General features: G+C 49.3%; 1 protein-coding gene across 1 annotated transcript in view; it reads right to left on the bottom strand.

Moving 5' to 3' along the window:
- The window catches only part of LOC310708862 (uncharacterized protein), a 191,084-nt gene that overhangs the window by 149,591 nt on the left and 29,122 nt on the right, over nt 1-12,371 (bottom strand). The window lies entirely within an intron of this gene.

The raw sequence follows: 12,371 nt of genomic DNA, 5'->3' as shown, positions 1-12,371 counted from the left end.
AAATGTTTATGACTTTTGGGTTTAGTTAGTATGATCCATATTTAATATAAAATGGGAAATCGATGGAAGAGAACTTGGGTCCACCTTAGGAAAGAACTTAAATTTTCATAAGAGATGTAATATTAATATGGTAAGGAGGAGAAATAACAACTTGCTGACTTAATTATGGGAATTGGGATGTAGGAAGGGGGGTGGGGGGAAGTCAAGGAACAAGGTTAAGAAAGTAAGGTTTTGAAATTATACATGTTTTTGTCTTTGTCCTTTTTGTGTGTGTGATGTCTTTATGAAATGTGAAAAACTAATAAAAAATTTATTTAAAAAAGGAGTCTTGGTTGACCACAAACTTGACATGAGCCAACAGTGTGACGCGGCAGCTAAAAAAGCCAATGCAATTCTGGGCTGCATCAATAGGAGTATAGCATCTAGATCAAGGGAAGTAATAGTGCCACTGTATTCTGCTCTGGTCAGACCTCACCTGGAGTACTGTGTCCAGTTCTGGGCACCACAATTCAAGAAGGACACTGACAAACTGGAACGTGTCCAGAGGAGGGCAACCAAAATGGTCAAAGGCCTGGAAACGATGCCTTATGAGGAACGGCTAAGGGAGCTGGGCATGTTTAGCCTGGAGAAGAGGAGGTTAAGGGGTGATATGATAGCCATGTTCAAATATAGAAAAGGATGTCACATAGAGGAGGGAGAAAGGTTGTTTTCTGCTGCTCCAGAGAAGCGGACACGGAGCAATGGATCCAACCTACAAGAAAGAAGATTCCACCTAAACATTCGGAAGAACTTCCTGACAGTAAGAGCTGTTCGACAGTGGAATTTGCTGCCAAGGAGTGTGGTGGAGTCTCCTACTTTGGAGGTCTTTAAGCAGAGGCTTGACAACCATATGTCAGGAGTGCTCTGATGGTGTTTCCTGCTTGGCAGGGGGTTGGACTCGCTGGCCCTTGTGGTCTCTTCCAACTCTATGATTCTATGATTCTATGATTCTATAAGGAGATAGCAACAGATGGAGAGTGGTGTTTGAATCCTCTGAGGAAGGGGAGAGCTCTTTCCAGGGATTTCCCGCATCGCCGTCCGAGGAACGGAGGGGAGAGGGGGAGGGCCCTGGGAGGGAGGTGGATGTCAGGGAACTGCCATCAGAGGGAAGAGGAGAGGAAAGTCGCTCCAGTGATGCAGGGGAGGGAACTAGCAAGGAGAGAGAGAGGGTTCCCATGGGGGAAAGAAATCCAGGGGACACCAGGGAGAAAGGGGAAGCCGAGAGCAAGGCGGAGGGGAGGCTCAGAGACTCTTCCAGTGAAATCAGCGGAGAGAGCACAGGACCTCCGCTTTGCACGCCCACGCTGCGCAGAAGGCTTCCACGCAGGGAATCTAGGCGGAGACTTGGAGTCAAACAACTCCTATGTTGGCGCAAATTTAGGTCCCGCCCACTGACGGATTCTGCCAGTGACTAAGACAGTCGTGTTTCAAGGGCTGTCAACCGGGGAAAGTTTTAGCTACACAGCTATCTTGGAGCAGTTTGCAGTTTACGCACAAGCAACCCCAATTCCCATTACACAAGTGATAGACTACATGGAGTTGGCAGAAATGACTGGCAGAATCCGAGACCTGGGAGAAGAGTTAGTGGAAGAGGACTGGAAGAAGTTTAAAGACTACTTGCAAAAACATTGTAAAATGTTGGAATGTTAAAATGTTGGAATGCTAAAATGATGCAAGATATAAAGACAATGTAGCATTAGTGACATAAGTAAAAGGAGTATGTAACAAATGTCTCAAAAGACAAGGGCGAAAAAATTAGATTACACTGTGTCAAATGTAATCAAAAGGACATAAAGGGAAAAATTGGAGACACAATGGGTTAAAATGTATAATATAGAGAAACCAGACGCCTTTCTCTTGGGCATAGTCGGCCAATTGGTGCCAAAGAAGGACAGAACTTTTTTTATGTGGCAGCAAGAGTACTTATTGCAAAGCATTGGAAGACACAAGATCTACCCACCCTGGAAGAATGGCAGATGAAGGTGATAGACTATATGGGAGTGGCTGAAATGACTGGCAGAATCCGCGATCAGGGGAAAGAGACGGCGGAAGAAGATTGGAAGAAATTCAAAATCTATCTTAAGAAATATTGCAAAATTAATGAATGTTAAAATGTCGAGGTTCTAGGGAAAAATGGGGGTTACAGCTGTAAAAGATCAAGTAAAAGAAAAGAATAAGGGAAAAATTCAATAAAATTAAGTTCTGTTAGGATTTGCTGGAACAATTTTTGAAATTGGGATGTAGAAAGGGGAGGTATGGGGAAGTCGATGAAGTAAGGTTTAAGGAAAAAAGGATATGAAATTATATATGTTTGTTTGTGTGTCTGTTTGTTTGTTTATGTCTATCAAAACTTTGTAAAACCAATAAAATTTTTATAAAAAATAAAATAAAATAAAATAAAATAAAATGTATAATATAGACCAAGATTTGAAAGAGGGTAAGATATTGCTGAATATGATTGTGTAAAAAGGAACACAGAAAAGGGAGATGTGAGGAAGTCAGGAAGAAGGGTTATGAAAACAATAAGTAAAAATTTTGATTTTTATGTCTTTTTTATGTTTTTTTCTTTTTGTTTCTTACCTTTTTTATGTCTTTATTGTATCTTTTTGTTTTGCTTTGAGTGTGATAATGTTGTTTCTTTTTTGGTTTGATTGAAAGGTTGGTTTTACTGTTTAAAATCTCAATAAATATCTTTAAAAAAATAAAAAATAAAGACCAGAAGTGGGCGTATGTGGGAGAGAAGCTGCAAGGGGGAGGTGTTTCAAAGGCCCCTCTAGATTCCTCCATTGCTCCTCCATCCCTTGTGGGACACGAGCCCTACAACCTCCGCCCGTTGAAGGAGGACGCAGCCACCGTGGCCTGGCCTGGGCAAAGTCCCAGGGTCCAGCGACAGAGGCCTGTGGGGGCTGCCTTCCCTGCTGCCTTCTTTCCTCACGGCCCAGAGCTCCTGCCTAGCGGCATAACGGAGGTGAAAGAGGGTCATAGAAGAACAGAAGTGTAGAGTTGGAAGGGACCCTGGGGGTCATCAAGTCCAACCCCCCTTGCAATGCAGGAATATGCAACTGGGGACCAGGACCAACAGCATCTTAATCCCTCCGCTGCTGACTTTGGGAAGAAGCCTCCGCCTGCTTGCTCTGAGGTGGCTCTGGGGAATCCCCTTTCCAGCTCCTCCCTTTCCTCCTAAGGAGCACCTTTGGGTCCAAGGAGGACTAGGGAGGTGTCTGTGGCTTCTGTGTCACCATCACTCTTGACAAAGGCCCTGATTCACTGAGCAAAGCCCAGCAGAGTGGAGGGCGGAGCCCTTGGCCCCTCGGGGCTCTGGAGGAGTGAGTTTCCCTTCTGCCCCGCTTTGCAGTGATCTGGGCTGTGGGCAAGATGAGGCACCTTGAACCCTGCAGGGCCCACGTCTCCAGAACTGGGTTTGGCAGCGCAAGGTCTCTCAGCTCTCTAGGAGAGCTATCATTTCTCAACCCATTTCTATGCTGTTTGGAGAGATTTCCTTTCTTACGTACCAAATTCAGATACGCAAAACTCCCAGCAAATCACGAAACTGGGCTTCCATTATGCGTTTTGCTGCTTTTATTTTTCTGCAATTTGTTCCGTCTATCTACTTTTAAAAGAAAACAAAACTTCATAGATTTGGGGTCGATGATTATCCACAAAACTCGAGGCGAGGCGAGGCTTGGCAGCTGGAGCAGAGGCAGGAGAGGGCCGGTTTGGTTGCTGGCAGTGGCCCCCAGGTTAGCAGAAATGTCTTGGGTCCCTCTAGTAGATATTTTCAACTATCCCCAGGGAATCTGTAGGGGAAGATGGAAGAAGGGTCAGTCTGTAAGCAGGATTGGGCCAGGGAGCCCTGACAGCCCACCCCACGGTTCCCCTTTTCTTCTTGTCCCCTGTTTTCAACAAGCCCTTTTCCCATGGAGGAAATTTCAGTTTGAAATGTTAGTTTTGCTTTCTAGAGAGCACTTCCGTCAAAAAGAGATGAAAATTAACCCACTAATTCCTAACACATAGAACTCCCTTGTCCGTTTAAATCTTTCTTATCACAAACCATAAATCAAGCATTTTGTTCCGAATCCAGCCCTTTAAACATCAACTTTCCTTCTTTTCTCCTTAAAACCAGAAAGCAGCTGGCTATCCAAATGTGGATTTTTGCTGACAGGCGCAGAAACCCTTTTGGATTGTAAACTATTCTTCCCACAGACTTGAGTCCAGCTGTCATCAAATGCCACTTGCTATCTCAGTTGGCAGAGAGCCGACGAAAGAGGACCAGCCTGCCATCTTCCCTTCCCCGGAAGTCAGGAAGCTGCAAGTCTCGTGGCCCCTGCTGAGTGGGACAGGGAGCCTGTGGGGCTAGCGGAGCTCGAGGGGCTGGCAGAAGGGGCACAGAGCTGTCCTGACATCCCCCCTCCAGCTCCCAAGAAGGTCAGGCAGGGCTGAGCCACTCACCACCAGCAAAGTCAGTCAAACCATCAGGGTCTAGGTCACCATGCGCCTTGTTCACTCCAATCTCTTCTCCAATGATAGTCCCAGAGAATGCTTGGATGAATGTGACCTGCTCCTCAGCATCCTGGACACCATCAGAATTCCTGCCATTGTTTGGGGGGAGGAAAGTGATGAGCTGGGAACCCCTGAGATCTTCCAGACCTAAACCTTTCACTGCAGCCTGATCAGAGCTAGGTCACCCCACTGGGAGCAGCTGTGCGGACGTGGTTTCCGTGACTAGGTGCTGGCTCCCCCTAAATGGGGGGTGACTGTGGCTTCCTTGATCTCCGATGGCCCCCCCTTGCCTACACCTGCTCCTCCTAGGATTGTGCCTTCCCAGAATTGGGAATGGTTTCTAAAAGGGTCTCTTTGGTTCTGTCTGAACAAGCAAGTGGTGGCTCCTCTGCGTGGCGAACAAGGAGAAATGCTCTTGGGTTCTCTGAAGAGGAACTACTAGGGTTGCCATATCTGTTGATTTCTTTTCTCTCTCTTTTGCCTGAAGTTGTTGAGTTTGTTTTAATTTTTTGGGACCAAATTGTGTTTTTTGGGAAAAGCTCCAAAAAAAGAAAAGAGTTCTAAAGCTTTTTTTGACATTTTTGGCACAACATCACCCCCCCCCCGGCCATTGCCGTACGCCCAGGTTTTCCCAGACATTTTGCCAATTGCTGAACATGACCCCTGGATGCCATTTTCCAGGGCTGAATCCCAGATATGTCTTTGAGTGGGACATGGGCTCTGAGTGGGAGTGCTGGCACTGAGAAGAGATGAAGGTCAAATGGGTGGGGGGGTGTCTTTGCTTTAGGGTGCCTATCAAGGCTTTTGGTAGAGAATGTGTGTGTGTGTGTGTGTGTGAGAGAGAGAGAGAGAGAGAGAGAGAGAGAGAGAGAGAGAGAGAGAGAGAGATTTAAACATTGTTTCAGCTGTTCAGATGGCTAATAATAATAATAATACCTTTATTGTCAATGTACAACCTGTGTACAATGAAATTAACCGAGCCTCCCCCCCCAAAAAAAAACACTCAATCTCATTGAGGACAGAGGACAGGATCACACTTCAAAACGACCTTGACAGATTAGAGAACTGGGCAAAAACAAACAAGATGAATTTTAACAGGGAGAAATGTAAAGTATTGCACTTGGGCAAAAAAAATGAGAGGCACAAATACAAGATGGGTGACACCTGGCTTGAGAGCAGTACATGTGAAAAGGATCTAGGAGTCTTGGTTGACCACAAACTTGACATGAGCCAACAGTGTGACGCGGCAGCTAAAAAAGCCAACGCAATTCTGGGCTGCATCAATAGGAGTATAGCATCTAGATCAGGGGTCTGCAACCTTTAAGACAAAAAGAGCCACTTGGACCTGTTTCCGAAGGGGGAAAAAAAAACTGGGAGCCGCAAAACAAGCCAAATGTAAATAACCACACATTCTTCCCCTTCCCCCATTCTCTCTCTTTTCCCTGAGTCTATTTCAGATAGCAAAGAGGGGTATGGTACCTCTCATATCCATTTTTTGCAAAGCACCATGTGCATAGAGGGCATTATACAAATTAATACATAGATATTTTTGTAATTTATTTCCCTCCCAAGTATCCAGAATAGCCCATCAATAAACAAATTAACAAAATGATGTTCATGTGGAAGTAAAGGATAAGGCGGTCAGATTACACCAAAGGAAACCTAGAAGTCCTGTTAATGGGATAGTGCAAGTTAACAGCATGTTGCTGGCCATGTCAACACCTTCCTTTGGATTTTAAAAAAAGTTTTACTTAACCGTTTGATGAAATAAGAATTTTGGAAAGATGCTGTCCAAAATGACACTAACGTATTTACAAACCGCAGGGAGCAAAGAAAAAAAAAAGATTAAAAATAAAAACACAGAGAATTTATGAAAATATAGGTTTCCTATTTCCACCCCACAGGAGTCACGGCTGCTGTTTTGAAAGGCTTATGAGGTGGTTTCGAGCTTTCAGAGTTCATCTTTTTCCCGCAATAAGGTGTATCTATGTCCACTGGGTGCTAGCTTCTGGAATGAACTTTCAGGTGGGCTGCTTACTATGTCTTGAAGTGGCTGACCAGGACCTACATCAGTTGGATCTGGGCCATGGTGAAATTCCCTGTGCAGTTTCCCAGAGTGCAAATCTAGTACAAATTGCTTGAGTTTACCTGGAGTAGCCACATCGCTGAAGTCTGGGAAGACATACATGTGCCTAAAACTGTCAATAGCAATAACAGGACAGTCTGCTGGAGTCTTCTGAATGTGAAGGAGTGGATGTCTGAACTTGTCACAATCAGCATGTAAAAAGTTTATCGTACCCTTTTCACTTATTAACTGCCGTGCAACTTCCTGCTGGAACTTCTCTAGACTTTCTGTGTCATCTTTCATATGAAAGAGTATAAGAAAAGGAAGACCCTCTTCTGTCAATTCCTCTCCATTCTCAAACGTAATTTCACGAACAAGTGGAACACATTTATCTTGAGTCCATGCATAAGCCAAGTCAAAATTGGTCATAGAGCCCAAGTAAACCATATCTGGAGCATCTGGGGGGGGGGGGGGCGTGAGGCGGTGCGTTGCTCGGTCTCCCTGCCGCTCTGGCTCTTTGGCTCTCATTCCCCCGGGCCTCCAGGGGAAGTGCGCGGCGGGCGGGCGGGCACCGACACGGAGATCCTGAAGCACCACCGCCACCCTCTCCTCTCTCTCTCTCTCTCTCACACACACACACACACACACACCGCCCCGCCATCTCGAGCGCACTCTCTCTCTCCCCCTCGCCTCAGGTGCCTCACGCGCGGGGCTGAGGAGAGCGTGGCCTGGGTGGGCGGGGGAAGCTATGAGCCATGAAGCCGCCTGGCAGAACTTCCCTCCGGCGGCAGAAGCAGCAGCAGCAGCAGCAGCCCTTCTCTGGCCGCCGCTGCCTCCTCCTCCATCCCAGCAGCCGCCGCCTCTCGAGCTCCGCTGCCGCCGCTGCCTTGCTTTGCCCGGCTCGGCTGCCCAGCTCCATCCCCCTCCTCTTTCTGGCGCTTCTGCTTTTCTGCTCAGGGTCCCCGAGGATCTGCGGAGCCGCGGCAAAGGTGTAAAAGAGCCGCATGCGGCTCCGGAGCCGCGGGTTGCCAACCTCTGATCTAGATCAAGGGAAGTAATAGTGCCACTGTATTCTGCTCTGGTCAGACCTCACCTGGAGTACTGTGTCCAGTTCTGGGCACCACAGTTCAAGAAGGACACTGACAAACTGGAACGTGTCCAGAGGAGGGCAACCAAAATGGTCAAAGGCCTGGAAACGATGCCTTATGAGGAACGGCTAAGGGAGCTGGGCATGTTTAGCCTGGAGAAGAGGAGGTTAAGGGGTGATATGATAGCCATGTTCAAATATAGAAAAGGATGTCACATAGAGGAGGGAGAAAGGTTGTTTTCTGCTGCTCCAGAGAAGCGGACACAGAGCAATGGGTCCAAACTACAAGAAAGATGATTCCACCTAAACATTAGGAAGAACTTCCTGACAGTAAGAGCTGTTCGACAGTAGAATTTGCTGCCAAGGAGTGTGGTGGAGTCTCCTGCTTTGGAAGTCTTTAAGCAGAGGCTTGACAACCATATGTCAGGAGTGCTCTGATGGTGTTTCCTGCTTGGCAGGGGGTTGGACTCGATGGCCCTTGTGGTCTCTTCCAACTCTATGATTCTATGATTCTATTGCACTCTGTGCGCTTGTCACACAACACACCAACCCTGAAAGTCTGTTGCACTATGTTATTTTTCATTCAGCAGCCTAACAGCCCACGGATAGAAACTGTTTTTTAGCCTGTTGGTACGACTGATTCTACTTCTATATCTTCTGCCCAAGGGTAGAAGATTAAAGAGGTGATAGCCAGGGTGTGAATCGTCGCTGAGAATTTTCCTTGCTCTCCTAAGGCCGCGATCCCTTGCAATGTCATCTGTCGGGCTCAGGGGACAGCCCATGATATCATGTGCTGTGTTCACCACCCTCTGTAGAGACTTTTTGTCCGTGGCTGTCAAGCCAACGTACCTCACTGTGATACAATATGAAAGGACTGGTAAAAGAAGTTCATCAATTGTTGTTTAACATTGTTCTTTTGCAAGACCCTGAGGAAAAGGAGTCTCTCCCACCTGAGTTATATTGTTTTTCCAAGTGAGGTCTTCACTAAGGTAAACTCCCAGGAATTTAAAGGAAGAGACTCTCTCCACACAGCCCCCCTTGATATATGACGGGACTACTTCCCCTCTGTTCCTCCAAAAGTCCAACACCATCTCCAAATTAATTCCACTCTGGATGGGAAGGGGTGCTACCGCCTCCCCCCCCCCCAGCTTCACCTGTCATATAGGCAAAATAATGTCTCCAAGTCCTCAAGTAGCTCCACTCCCAGACTGAAGGAGTCATCCTCAACCTGGGGTTTTTCCGACTGCAAGGACTCTACAGGCAAGACATCAAACCAAGAAGTTAGGGTTTTCCTCTCCAGCCTCGTAACTAGTCTTGGCCTCCCGCTCCTTCTCCCCTGAGGAATTGTGGGAATTGTTCCCTTTGGGTGTGCATTTTTGGATGTTTCATTGATTGTTTGTGGCTAATTTTGTTATGTTGCTGCCATGTTGTTTCTTCCATGTTGTAAGCTGCCTTGAGCATAGTTTGAAGAAGAAGAAGAAGAAGAAGAGTTTGGATTTGATATCCCGCCTTTCACTCCCTTTAAGGAGTCTCAAAGCAGCTAACATTCTCCTTTCCCTTCCTCCCCCACAACAAACACTCTGCAAGGTGAGTGGGGCTGAGAGACTTCAGAGAAGTGTCACTGGCCCAAGGTCACCCAGCAGCTGCAGGTGGAGGAGCGGAGACGCGAACCCGGTTCCCCAGATCACGAGACTACCGCTCTTAACCACTACACCACACTGGCTCACACAGTTTGAACTTTGGAAAGGTGTCATACAAATAAAACTATGCATGCATGCCTGTGAGAGGGAAGCTGGGATTCCTAGGATGTTGAACATCAGGAGAGCCTGCTGGATCAAGCTCATAGCTGTCAACGTTCCCCCTTTTTTAAGGGAAATTCCCTTACTCCGAATAGGATTCCTCGCAAGAAAAGGGAAAAGTGGACAGCTATGATCAAGCTATCAACCTCTCTGCTCCAACGTCTTGCTCCCACAGTGGCCAACCAGCTGCTCCAAAGGGAAACCTGCAAGGCCCTGATCCGAGCATGAAAACAACTCTCCCCACCTCCTTTGGTTCATAGCAAGTGGTACTGAGAAGCAGGGCTGCCTCCATTAGAACAGGCGGAGAACAGCCATTGTAGATGCCTGCTGTTGATAGCCTTCTTTTCCTCCCTGATTTTATCATGTTCAAGCTGTCTTGCTTGGTGGCCACCTCTGCCTCTTGCTGGAGTGAGTTCCATAGTTTAACAGGGTTCAAGTTTCCCGGGAGCAGGGCTGGGAGGCAACACTGCGCTCAGGGGCCAACTGAGAGTGAGGAGGCGACAAGTCTCAGGCTCCCCGTTCAGTGCGCAGGGAGCCCGCTGGGCTTTGAGGGGCTGGTGGTGGGAGGGACACAGAGCTGCCTTCGCGCCCCCCCTCCGGCTCCCAAGAAGGCGATGCAGGGCTGAACCACTCACCGTCAGCACGTGGAAGAATAAGTACTTGTAAGATGTATGAAACCTTCCAAGACACAATCCGGAAGCCCTGTATACATCATGATTCCTGTTTCAGAGTGGGGGGAGGAAAGTGTTGAGGTGAACAGCACTCAGCTCCTCCCAACTTAAACCCATCACTGTCGCCTGATCAAAGCCAGGTCACCCCACTGGGAGCAGCTGTGGTTTTTTCCAAGAAAAATTAGGTGATGCCCGCCCCAGCTACTTGCCCGCCTTCCCACCCTCTCCGTCCCTCCCACTTTGCAACTGCCCCCACCGCTGCCACTTCCCACGGCTGCAGGCACAGCCTCGCGGAGGTGCTTTGACGCGACCCTTTGACCATCGCCAAGTGAGAGCTGGACCATCAAGAAGGCTGATCGCCGAAGAATGGATGCTTTTGAATTCTGGTGCTGCAAGAAGATGAACTGCAAGGGACTGCATGGACTGCAAGAAGATGAAACCGATCCATTCTGAAGGAAATCAGCCCTGAGTGCTCACTGGAAGGACAGATCCTGAAGCTGAGGCTCCAAGACTTTGGCCACCTCCGGAGAAGAGAAGACTCCCTGGAAAAAACCCTGGTGTTGGGAAAGATGGAGGGCACAAGGAGAAGGGAGTGGAAGGCAGTGGAAGACAAGAGGGCCTGGCGTGCTCTGGTCCAGGGGGTCACGAAGAGTCGGACACGACTAAATGACTCAGCAACAACAACAAAGCTCCTTCCTGGAAGTTGCCCGGTGACAGGCAGCCAAAGCGGTGGCTTCAGGGCGGCAGCGGAGGAAGCGGCAAAGGGGCGGGGATGGGGTGGGGTGGGGGAGGGAGTGGGGGTCAGGCAAGCGAAGTGGTGGTACGGTGCACCGGCCTGCACCGTCTCAGAGAAAGCTCTGGCTGCGGGGACGTGGCTTCTGTGACAAGGCCCTGGCTCCCCCAACAAGGCGCGCTGTGCGTTTTCTGACCTCCACATTCAAGCTTGGGGATTTTCAACCCTCCCCCTTGCACTGTTCCTCCTGGGCCAGTTCCTCCCCATAATTGCCTGCTTGCTTATTGGAAGTGTTTCTGGTCTGCCCCTCAGGCAACAGTCTGAAAGGTAAAGAATAAAGCGCAGACATGGAGACAAACGCAGCTCCAAAGGAAACCTCCAGCAGCAGCAACAACAGAAACCCAGGTGAGAGAGGGGATGGAGAGGAACCAGGTAAGTGCAGGAGAGGCGGCTTGCGGGGCAACAACAGATCATCCTCTGTTTGGGGCTCTGGGTAGGAGGGCTGCCTCTGAGATGGGCTATGTGTGGGGAGCGGATGGGAGGGGGAATCTCAGCTCTAAGGAAGGGGTCAGCAACCTGTGGTCCACGGGGGTCGTTTAACCGGCCCCCGAGCCACCCCCGAACTGAGCTGCTTGTTCGGCGAGTCCCCGCGCACTGCAATAAACCAGCGCAGCACGGTGTGGGGACTCGCTGCTGTGGTGCCGAAAATTGTGCCTATGCATGCGCAGACACCGGAAATCATGCATGCGCGCGCTCACACTCGCTGACAATCTGGCCCACAGAGAGATCTCCGCTGGAGTGAACCAGCCCAGGCGAGGCAAACCTTGCTGACCTCTCCTCTAAGGTGCCCCAGCCAGGATGCTTGGGGGCGGGGGAAGCCAAAGTTCTGCTTTGTATCATTGCAGGAAGGGACTGCAAAAGACGACTCCCACTTTCTGGTTTGTGAACTCTCTAGGTCTAACGCACGCTCCTTGAGAGCCCCAGAGAGAGCCCAGCTGTCCTAAGAAGCTTGCAAAGAGGGTCCTGTCAAGGCTATCGACATAGAACATGGGTCGGCAAGCTAAGGCTCGGGGGCCGGATCTGGCCCAACTGCCTTCTGGATCCAGCCCGTGGACTGCCCAGGAATCGCTGTGGTGATCGGCGTGGGGATTCTGATCATTCGGGCTTCGTCATTTCCCCACGGCGGCGGCTCCTCCCTCCCTCCTCCTGGCTTCTCCCTGCCCTGCCTAGAGGAGGAAGGGGGCGGGGCTTTGTTGAGCCGCGGATGGCTGAGTGCCATTTTACGCAGCCCTTCTCCGGAGCCAGCCCCTTTGCTCCACTCATTGCCCCTCCACCGCCACCGCCGCCCGCCCCTGCCGCTCGCAATGCACAGGTAAGCAGCCACCGGGGCTCGTCCGGTGCTGTGGAGAAGGGAGAGTTGGTGGGGTGGTGGTGGTTTTCTTCAAAAGATAGTCCAGCCCCACAAGATAAAAATTGT

This window comes from Podarcis liolepis, assembly GCF_965112155.1.
Source record: "Podarcis liolepis genome assembly, chromosome: 6".
Classification (NCBI taxonomy): domain Eukaryota; kingdom Metazoa; phylum Chordata; class Lepidosauria; order Squamata; family Lacertidae; genus Podarcis; species Podarcis liolepis.
This window is presented reverse-complemented; position numbering and strand designations above follow the sequence as displayed.